The sequence below is a fragment of the Monodelphis domestica genome, chromosome 2 (genome assembly GCF_027887165.1).
Source record: "Monodelphis domestica isolate mMonDom1 chromosome 2, mMonDom1.pri, whole genome shotgun sequence".
Lineage (NCBI taxonomy): Eukaryota > Metazoa > Chordata > Mammalia > Didelphimorphia > Didelphidae > Monodelphis > Monodelphis domestica.
The window spans coordinates 344,746,556-344,758,714 of NC_077228.1; positions in this window are offsets into that span (position 1 = coordinate 344,746,556).

Consider the following 12,159-nt stretch of genomic DNA (forward strand, 5'->3'; position numbering starts at 1 on the left):
GAAACCATACCTCCTACATCTGTTCCTTAGAAGATGATTTCTTGAACTCAATTGTAGGATCCTTGTTTATCCCTTTTAAATTTCATTTTGTCAGATTTAGCTCAATAATTAGCCTGTCAAGAGCTTTCTGGATCCTGACTTGTCATTCAGTGTGCTAGCTATGCCTCTTACATTTATATCCTCTATAGAGCTAATAAGAAACCATCTACCTATGTTGTTATCTGAATAATTGATAAAAATGTTAAATAGCACAGACCCAAGTACAGACCCCTGGGGTACTCTACTGGAGACCTTCAAAGTTAATGGTTACTCTTTAAGTCAGTCCATTCAACCATTTCCAAGTGCATCTAAATGACTGAACTCACATCTAGTCATCTCTTCTAGGAGAAAAGCATGTGATTCTTTACCAAACACTTTCCTGAAATCTAGGAAAATATATCAAGCACTACTGAAACCTACCAGATTAGCAATCTAAATTTAAAAAGAAGCACAGTTGGTTTATATGGCCTATTTTTGTTGGAAGCCATCCTGGTGTTTTATGATCACATCTTCCCTCATTATCCCTTTAATATTATATTCTGATATTTTTCCAAGAATCAAAGTTCAAGTCTACTGGCCTATAAAAAATGGCCATTTTTTCCTTTTTTTTAAATGCCCTTCTTCAATTGTATGATACCATTACCATTTTTATGACCTTTCAAATATCATAGTGACTCAGCCATCACATAGCAAAAATGAAGCTTCAAGTTACCACTTTGCCTTTAAAAAAAAAAAGCACTGAAACTTTGGTTAGAAATTACATACTTCCTACTTAAGAGGTTTGCCATAGAATTGGTTCCTTGTGACTTTAATTTTAGGCTTTTTATCTAAAAGTTAATCATTCCATTTTATTTGTTTACACTAGAGCAAGAAGTTGTTTTTGTTTTATGTCTCAAGTGATTCTGTTAAGCAGACAATCAGGTTAGAATTGTAAAATAGGTTAAAATAACTCTGTGGGAAATTGGGTACACACAATGACATGCCCAGAGTTAATGTATTTGATCACAAGAAGAATTGTTCATTTCAATTTAATTGAATTTTAATTCCTCATGCTTCAAAACAAATTTCCATTGTTTTGCTTGATGTTATATTTTAAAGGTTGGCATATTTCCAGTTAGTCAGATAACACTTATATTAAAAATTTGAAATTAGTTTTAATTCTTAGATGAGCTTGTTTTCTAACAGATACACATTTTTATCTTTTCTTCTTCAATCATTCCATAAAAATCATGATAACAGATGCTCAGTCAGGAAACTTATTTAATAAACACAAAATGGATATCTTCTGTAGATCAATTGGAATGAGCTTCCAAATCTAAAAGTTGGTTATTTTTCAGTTGTTACATGAAGATAAAATAAATATACCTATATGGAGACCTATCCTTGCAACATTGTTTTAAACCCTTACTATCCAACTTGGAGTCAATAGTGTGTATTGGTTCCAAAGCAGAAGAGTGGTAAGAGCTAGGCAATTGGGGTCAAGTGACTTGCCCAGGGTCAGATAGCTGGGAAGTGTCTGAGGTCATATTTGAACCTAGGACCTCCCATCTCTAGGCCTGGCTCTCAATCCACTGACCTACCCTGCTGCCCCCTGCAACATTTTTTTAATAAAAATGTTTTTAAAAATCTGGATCCTTGATTTTGGTGGGATTATAGTTTTGGTTATGGTGCCTGTGAGAAAGTTTGCAATGTTCTCAAAAGGTTTTTTACTTACTCTGTGCTTTGCAAAAGTTTGTTACTTAATAATCCACTGAATTCTATAAAATCCTCTTTAAAATATGTATTTATATTTATGTGCATATCGAACAGTGGTACAATGGTAGCACAATGCCTGGAACATAGTAGTACGTTAATTGATGTTCCTTGACTAACTGGGGTTGTATGCAGGGGTAATGTTTGCCTGTGGAGGAGAATTATTACTCCCTCTAAGCTAACCTCTACCCATTCATTGTATATCTATTTGCCTTTCAACCCAAATTTTCTGCTTTTTTTCTTCCTCTTGACCTTATTCCTAGACTTCTAAAGGGGGGAAATTGTCAGAGGCATCACAACTTATATCAGATTCAACCTATACAAAACTGCTTGGCTTAGATTCCTTGTATCCACAAAAATCTGGGTGCACCTGTTTTCTACTTTGGGGAAGCTATATAACATGAATTAGCAATATCTCTTTTGTTTATGTCAAGCTCTCAGCTGGTAACCCCAATGAATAAAAAGAGATCGTTTCCCTCTGTACCTGACCAACTGCAGCCTCCTTTTAAGCTGCTTTTGATCAAACAAAATGTATTCAGATCAATAGTGCATTGGTTAACCATAGTTTTAGCTTAGGAATGGTTTTTAAGTATATAAAATAAATATGAAATAAAATTTAAAGAAATAGAAATAAGCTTTGGAACAAGTATATGCTTTCCTTGGGCAAAAAGTGGAAAAGGAAGGGAAGCATGAAAATATCACTTTGGATTTATCCCTCTGGCAACTTTAGCAAAACCAAGTTCTGTTCAGATATTCCTCTCAGCCTTAGAGTCCCATCCTTCTCTCATTTCTACATCTCTCCACCTGCATCCATGGCAACTGCTCCCCACAGAGTCTGCAGTTCTCATTTGGAAAGGCCATGAGGTCTCCTGTGAGGTTGCTGGCCCCTGGCCTCAACCAGAATGCTCTTATGCCTGACCCATGGCTCCCAGCCTTCTTTGTGTCTCTGCCTCCACTAGTACTGACTCTAGCCAGTACTACCGGTAGTAGGGAGGAAGTGGCAAACTCAACAGCATTCTAGGGACACTGTGTCTTTGCTTCTTCCATTATATAACCATATCTTCTCTTCTCTCTTTGAAAAGAGGAAAGACTGAGTTTTTGAACACAGTCTCTTTGGTCTCCCAAGGTTCAAGTAGATAAGTACTCTTGAATCACCCAGTGTTTTCTATGTATGCATACACATATATATGTATTTATTGTGTATTTATATGCAAACACATATGTGTATCTATTTTATATATACAAGAAGGTATCTATAATATGTATATATATATATATTTTATATGCATATACATGTAATATATACATGCATAGGTATAATATGTGTATGCATGCTGTTATTTATTTATATATATTTATTTGCTATTGCTGAACACCCTGGAATCCATTTGCATACAATGGCATTGTTTTATTTCATTTTCTAGCATTTTTTTTCCATGGGAGAGGCAGTGATGGTTAAGCTCCTAATTTTCCATTTCAGAAAGGTGACTTTATTGCTGAGCATTATGCTGCTTCTAGAAGTGGTGAGAAATTGTCACTCTATGGATGCATTTCCTATGGGCTCACTCTGATGTTGGAAACCCCAGAATATACTGTAAGTTATGCCATTATTAAACACAGAATCAATTGTCTACAGAGGGAAATTGAGATTGGAGACAAATCAAAGAAAGAATACCTACTGTATAGAAATTCAAATAGCCACCAAGATTTCACAATGGATTTATTCAAATTGGACTCCCAATTTCCAGGTAGAAAGATGGTAAATTATACTCTTGGCTCCCAAAGAAAAATCAATTAACAAAAGATGTGCTGATTTACATAGTTGATCTGGCATTAAAGAAAAGCAAGCATGGGGAGAATGTGGTTTTTGACACAAAAAGACAGGTGGACAATAAGTTTTGAACTAGACAGATTAATAGATCTAGAGTTGCTCAGAAAGAGAATTGATAGTGAAGGAAATAGCCATTTGGAGCAGGAGGAAAGTTGCCAATATTCCATCTGAGTCACAGGCTGAAAATGGCATCCATGAAAATTCCAAGGGAAAAATCCCTAAAGGGATTCATTAAGCTCATTAATGGCATCCAGAGGTGACCATAAACTTGTGAAGAGGGTCTATCATTTAGTGCTTTCTCCTTACAACCTGAATGCTCAGTGTTAGGCAATTTCCCATTCCTTTAACAGATTGGACAAGCATGCTTTGATGTGCCTTTTATTAATTTTACCAGGTTTTAAACTGCCTGAACTATAGTGAACTGCTGTAATGTATCAGCCTGTTCATTACAGCTCTTGTCTCCTCACAGTTTCTAGGGAATGAATGAACTAGCTAAGAAATTGAAAATAATTGTTATACTCCCCAAATGGAAGAGATGTGTGTCTGTTTATAAGTGGGTGGGCCACCTTGGCATATTTCTTGAAGACATAAATCTATCCACCCCTCTCTACTTTTGGTTGCCTAAGAAGGGGAGAGAAAAAATAAGCATTTATGGTACCTACTATGTGCCAAAAATTGTATTGATTGCTTTTAAACAAATATTAATCTGTTTGAGGATCACAACAACCCTGTGAGGTGATTTAAAATACTTCCAGTTCTTTTTTTATTTTATTCTCCTCATATAGCATTAACATAGAAGTTTTGTTGAAATTCCTCTGATTTTTTTCCTCCCACAGAAACAACATTGTGGTGTTGGGATGTGGAATCAGACAGCCAGAATTTGAATTCTGGTTTTGACACTCACTAATTGTGTGATTACAGACAAATAATTTTATTTTTCTGTGCCTCAATTTCTTCATATATAAAATGGAACCAATAATGCAACCTCCTGCTGGAATGATTTTTTAGGGTTAATTATCCTACTTTCATATGCCTTATTCCCACTTCTTTACTCTATATTCCTTTGTCCTTAGATAATATATAAATTACTAATTGTACAGTTCTTTTTCAGTTGTTGTTAGTCTTGACTCTTTGTTACCCATTTTGGGATATTCTTGGCAAAGATACTTGAGTTGTTAGCCCTTTACTTCTGAAGCTCATTTTACAGATGAAGAAACTGAGGCAAACAAGGTGAAATGACTTTCCCCAAACAGAGTCACATAGCTAATCTGAGATTAGATTTGAACTCAGAAAGATGAGTTTTCCTGACTAGATCTGGCACTGTACCCACTGCACCACCTAACTGTCCTTATTTAACTAGTTCTCTAGATAATAAGGTAATCTCCCCTTGATATCATTCTGATTCTTTGCCTCAAATGTTATGTAAGCCCTGAGAGTCTCTGGGCTTTCAACTGGAAGGTGGAAACCAGCCCCCCCAGTCAAGTTCTGCCCACTGTGGACATAAAGGCTGCACACTGAGACTATCCTTGCTAGCTGCTGTTCTCCCTTTGTGAGTAGTAATAAAGTTTGTTGAAAGTTATTTTTGTGTGGGATGATGCTTTTCATCTGCACTCCTATGTACTACTTTACAATTTCAAGAACATCAGGCAAGCCTTGTGAATGTGTGGGTGTATATTATATAGTCAATGGCCACAGGACTACAGACTCAAAAGGTAAGGAAAACCCCCCATATTTATTAAGCTCAAGGTCAGGGACTGACATCCTAAGAAAAAAAGTGAATAAAAATTCACACAACTATAATAGAGGTACTTAACCACTTGATTGCTATTTAATAGTCAATCTTGAAGCTTCAACAAGATAACATTTTTTAATCTACTTGTAGCTGCCACATTTCTCTCAGAGAGTCCCAGGGACTGACTGTGCAGAGTTAGCAAATAACTATTCTGGTCTGCAAATTCCTTTCAACACCTTCCTTTTATCTTACAGTGAATGATCTCAAAATGTCAAGAAAGTTAAAGGATGATACCATAAGTAAATTAGGGGAACATTGAATAATTTACCTATCATATCTATGGAGAAGGGAAGAATTTAAATAAGAGAGAGATGTAAAGTGAGTTGGTTTGGCCATATTAAATTAAAAGGCTTTGCACAAACAAAATCAATGCAACCAAGATTAAAAGGGAAACAACAAAATGGGAAAAAATTTTTCATAACAAATTTCTCTGAAAAAGATCTCATTTCTCAAATATATAGAGGTCTAAGTTAAATTTAGAAGACTACAAGCCATTCCACAATTGACAAATGGTCAGAGGATATGAACAAGTAGTTTTCAGATGAAGAAATAAAAGCCATCAATAATCCTATGAAAAAAAATGTTCTTAATCTCTTTGTTAGAGAAATGCAACTTAAAACAACTCTGAGATAATACCTCACACCTCTTAGATTGGCCAATATGACAGTAAAGGAAAGAGATAAATTTTGGAGGGGATGTGGCAAAAATGGAACACATGCATTGTTGATAGTTATGAATTGATCCAACCACTCCAGAGGGAAATTTGGAACTATTCTCATAAGGCTATAAAACTCTGCATACCCTTTGATCCCATAATGCCAGTACTAGGCCTGTTTTCCAAAGAGATAAAAAATGATAATGAAGGAGAGGACCTACTTGTACAAGAATATTTATAGTAACCCTTTTTGTGGTGGCAAAAGAATTGAAAATTATGGGGCTTTCCATCAATTGAGGATTGACTGAACAAATTGTAGAATATGATGATGATGTAATACTTTAAGAAATGATGAATAGGATGACTTCAGAAAGAGCTGGAAAGATCTACATGAACTGATACAGAGTGAAATAAATAGGATTAGAATATTATAAATAACATCAATTTTGTGAGATGATCAACTGTGAAAGACTTAGCTTCTCTCAGCAATACAATAATTCAGGACAATTATAAAGGATTTATGACAAAGAATACTATCCAACTCCAGAGAAGGAACTGTTGGAGTCACCAGGCAGATCAAAGGATATGATTTTTCACTTTGATTTAGTTGGGTTTTTTGTTCAGGGGGTTTGATTTTATATAAGTATTCTCTTAAAACAATGAGCAATATCAGAATATGTTTTATATGCTAATACATGTATAACCCAGATCAAATTGCTTACCATCTTTGGGAAAAGGGGTAGAAGGGGAGTAGGGAGGCAATTTGGATCTCATAACTTCAGAAAATTTATGTGGAAAATTGTTATCACCTGTAATCCCCCTCCCAAAGTTAAAAGTGGTCTTTCCTCATGAAAAATTGAGGATACACAGTCTGGAGCAAACCTCTCTAGAAATAATATGTAACTAAGATGGTGCAATCGGGGACTTGCTCCAGAGTACTGACAGAATTTGTATCATTTAGCATGTAGAAATAACTTAGTTTAGCAATTCGTTAGAACAATCAACTAAAAAAGAAGCTACCAGATGCTGTTCCTTCCAGTGACTACAGCCCAGATGAGTCTTAGCTCAACCCCCAAGGTCCAGGATATCTTCCTGAGTCTTTCTTGCCAACCAGTCCAAATAAAACTGAATTTGTGTTACCAATTGCCCCAGGTATGATTTTATATTTTCTTTATCAGAAATGCTGGAACCAGTCCTATTTATCTTACATTGTAATTAGGAGTTAGTTAAATTATTGTATAGCCTCAGGAAGCAAACAACCTGAAAATACAACTAATGAAAAAGTAATCCATATGTTTGAGATATGGACATATTATGAAGGACATTTAATTGAAGGTAGCTAGTGGTATAGTAGCATATAAAAAGAGGTGCTATACAAGGTCTAGACTAAGACTAAGGAAAGCTTCAGAAATGCCAGGATCTTTCCTGTGTACTAGACAACACTGGGTACTCTAATTCTGCACTGTTCCCTATGACTTTAGACACAAATATCCATAGAGCAGATAAGAGCAAACAGTCTAACACAACTTGATAGAAATAGTCCTTGAGACTATCCAAGTCCTTTGGGTATCAGGCACTATACTAAGCACTAGGGATACAAAAAAAAAGACAAAAGACAACTCCTGCCCTCTGAGAGTTCACAATTTAATGTGGGAGACAACATGCAAATCTTTATATCCAGTGAAGATTGGATTTGGCTATCTCCTGATTGTAACAATGAAGGTATTTAGGTCTTCCTTGATAGTGAAGATAAAAATTGTAATCACCTGTCTATTTTTAGATTTTAATCCCCAAAGGTGTAAACCCAGTATTTAAAGTCGATCTACCCATTTTAACCACAAAAGGTGCAAACTAACTACAAAAAGGTGCGAACTAATCACAAAAAGGTGTGAACACCCATTTCATACATTGAGTGGGAAGTCTGTGACCCACATGTGAAAGAATGGGCAGTCCTGGAGAGGAGGGTCTGCTGTGATTGGTAGACATAAAATTTAGGGGAGGTGACACAAGAGAAAAAGGTCTTTAAATAGAGGAAACAGAGGCACAGATCAATTGATTCATTCAGTCACTCAGAGTTGGACTGGAGTGAAGAAGAGATACTCAGAGGAGAGACTGGAAGAGTCACTTGGAGTTGGACTGGAAGACAGACACTTGAGGAGAGACTGGAAGTCAGACACTCAGACTTGGAGTGAAGACACTTGGCTGTGGAACTGGACCCCAGGAGGAGCTCATGCAGGAGATCTCAGACTGCTTTCCTTTTAGACAGTCAGAGTCACCTATGGTGAATGAAAGGCTGACATAGTTTCCTTGCCTTTCTGGAGGTGTGAACCTCTGAGAAAGGCCCATCATATTGAGACTCCTTTCCCCTGGTTGAGGCTTAGAATTTCTACCTAGCTCTGAGGAAGCCAGAGTTCTCTCTCCCTCTCTCTTTCCCCTTTTCTATCATTCCTTAATATCTTCCCTCTATTGTAAAAATAAACTACCATAAATTTCATTCTACCTTGGTAATTCATTTTGGGATTTTAGAAAGTAAATCCCTAAGAACCACCAACTAAATATTCAAGTCCAACCATAAAAAATTTAACAATCAAAACAAATTATATATAAGATAAATAGGAAATCATCAACAAAAGGAATGCACTAGAATGAAGCAGGCTTGGGGAAAGTTTCTATTAGACGGTTTTTAGCAAGAATGTGAAGGAAATCAGAGAAACCAGGAATTAGAATGGTCTAATTCTATGCTTACCAATCATCTTTCAATAAATCATGCAAAAAAGAATTTAATATGTGTCTTCTATATGTCAGTCACTGTATTGTCTATAGTTCATTAAAGGATTTATTCAGCTGAAACAGACTGGCCACTATAAGTGAATTGCCTTTCTGGCTCACAGTCTTGTACAGGTCTTGAATTTATGTTTGTCCCTTGTTTACCTGGTTAGTGTGTTGGTTGATAAAATGGGCCAATTTCCCAGAGTGTAACCTGAAATTCTAGAAAGAAATTAGGAATTATAAGAGTCAGAAAAGAGAGGAGAGAGTGCATTCTAGGCATGGAGAATGGTCTAAGCAAAGGAAGGGAGATAAGAGAAGGACTCTCAAATATGAAGAACAAAGATATGTCAGTTTGTTGGGGTTTTTTATTCTGAAATTAATACTAAATAAAATAATCATTTCCATATACATATACATAGTCTAACAGAAGAGGGTTGTGCATGAAATCATGAGTCTCTATTATATGTAAAGCTTTTCTTTCTTTTAAATATAATAAATTCAACATGTAACTTTCAAAGTTATCCTCATCTATGATTTTATCTGAAGTAGGCCAGTTTGACAAAACCATTAAAACCATGAAGGAGAATAATGTGTAATAATACTAAAAAAGATATAAATGACTTAAAAAGCCCCAGGAGTGTATACTCTATACTAGAAGAAAGAGGGAGCTTCTAGGGCTTCATCAGATCTGTTCTTTAGGAACACCAATTTGGTAGCTTGGTAGAAAATGGATCGAGGAAGAGAATTCAATTATCATAATAATTCAGGCCACAGGTGTTGTGTTGATCATGTGATTGAAGAGGAGATATATGTGATATATCTTCTTGTATACTGAAAAGATTTGTCAACTGACTAACTGGGAAGAGTGAGTGAATGGGAAAGATGATTATTGTAAACTTGGATAATTAGAAAGACAATGGTCCTCTCAACTGGGAAGTTGGACAGAATAAAGGAAAAGATGGCAAATTCTATATTGGACTTGTTAGAATGCCTTTGGGACATCCAGTTGGTCCTTTCTTTAAGCAGTGAGAGAATCATGGCTGAAGTCCTGGCGATACTCAGGTATGTAGATCCCAAAGTAATCTATATAGAGATGTTAATGGAAACAGGGAGAACTGATGAAGATCACTAAGAAAGAGGTTCTAAAAAGAGAATAAGGCAGATATCAAGTTCCTGGAGACTTACTGGGCCCAAGTCCTGAAGCCCATCTTTTGTTCATTGGTCAAATGACCTCTCTTCCAATGATGAATATATTAACTCCCCTACTTGGGTAGGGAAGAAAATAAGTATTTATATAGAGCCTACTCCATGCCAGGTGGTATGTTAAACACTTTACAAATATCTCATTTTATTCTCACAACAATCCTGCAACGTAGATATTAGTATTATCCCCATTTCATAATTGAGAAAATTGAGTCAATCAGAGGTTAAGTGACTTTTCCAGGATCTCACAGCTAGTAAATATTTGAGACAAGATTTGATTTCACATCTTTCTGACTTTTGGCTGTGAGCTCTATTAACTGTATAACCTAGCTTTCTTCTGCTGAGAAAAAAAAAGGATTCTGGGACTCTAGAGGGTCACTATTTCTGGACATTTACAAGTGTTTAAGAAGGAGAAAGTCCCCGGAGATTGGATAAGCCTGAGTCCTGAGGTTTCACTATATATCCAGTAAGGCATAGTTTGATTATTCATCCAGGTAAACAAACAGAGACCTAAGGAAAATAAATGATTTGCCCAGAGTCACACAGATAACAAGTAGATACAAGTCTAGATTCTCTGATGATGAATCCAGTGCCCTTTTCCAATATGCCAATTAGCCTAAAATGATCATTGATTACTGATCAGTTTATGGTAAATTTCAGATAACATATAGGGCAAGTAAGAGCAAGATAACCCATTCCTTTTGCCCAATTAGACACTTTTTTATGATAATCTTTGCTTGCTCTAATTTTTGTGATTGGGTGTGGAGGGTGGTGAGGGGGAAAATTAATTTCATCTGTATAGAGAGTTCAATATAAAAATTACCTCCACTAATGTATATCATCACCTGCTCTTGCCTTACATAAGTGACAAATAAATGATAAATGACAAAAAGAGAGAGGAAGATAGATGCTAGATTAGAAAGATAGATAGATAGGTAGACAGGGAGAGAGAGAGAGAGAGAGAGAGAGAGAGAGAGAGAGAGAGAGAGAGAGAGAGAGAAAGAGAGAGAGAGAGAAAGAGAGAGAGAGAAAGAGATGGATAGATAGAGCAAACAAGCAAATATTAAACATTATTAAGCAAGCACATACTATGTGTCAGACACTACTAAGCGGTATTGAAACAAATATTTAAAAAAAAGTCCCAACTCTTAAAGATGATAAATTATAGTTGGAGAAGACAATGCAAGAAGGGAAGCTAGAAAGTAGGGATTGAGCAGAGGTAGCAGACAAAAAGTGAGTTGAGCTGAGAGTGAAATGAATATGATTGGGACCACTCATGATATGGTGAGCCCAGCTAGGTACTCACCAGTGAAGGGAATAGGCACCATGACAATGGGCAACTCAAAGGCATCTTAGAAAGTTGTCCTGGGAACTAATTAATCAATTAATAAATGTTTTGACTAAATGGTTAATAAATTTTATTAGATGATTAATAAGCATTTATGAAGTGTCTACCTTGTGGGAGAAATAGTAGTAGGCACTAGGTCTACAAAAGCAAAAAGAAACAAACGAGTCCTTACATTCAAGGAGTCTGTATTCTATTGGGGAGACAATAAGTACACATATAAGTACATGAAAATAATAAATGAGCTATCGATGGCCATATAACTAGTTTATGCCAAAGACAAGACGGATCATGGCTTCCAAGGTCAATGCACTATTTGCTGTATTTCATTTCCTAGTGATCTTAAAATCAATTGAAATGTTCTCTTAACTTCAAAGTTCATACCAGAACTTACTAGAAAATATTTTCTCACAAAAGGAAACATGGAGGAAAATCCTCTAAATTCCTGTGATCTACTCTATGTGTAACAGTTACCTCTTTAATTATAATAAATTTTGCATGATAGTAGAAAAACATCTGAGTTCTACTAGATCTTTCATTCTTCAGGACCAAAGTTATTCAATTACATTATCCCAAGACCAGATAGATGGTCTCTAAGGGTCTATCCAGCTCTAAATCTCCTGATCCTTTGTAGGTATTTGATCTATTTTGAAAGATTCAAAGGAAGAGAGGTTCTATGAATATCTTTGGTAACACTTTCCAAGATCTCATTTATCAAATTTAAATTAAGGGTTCATTAGTTAGGTCCCAAATATTAGAACTTTTATATCACT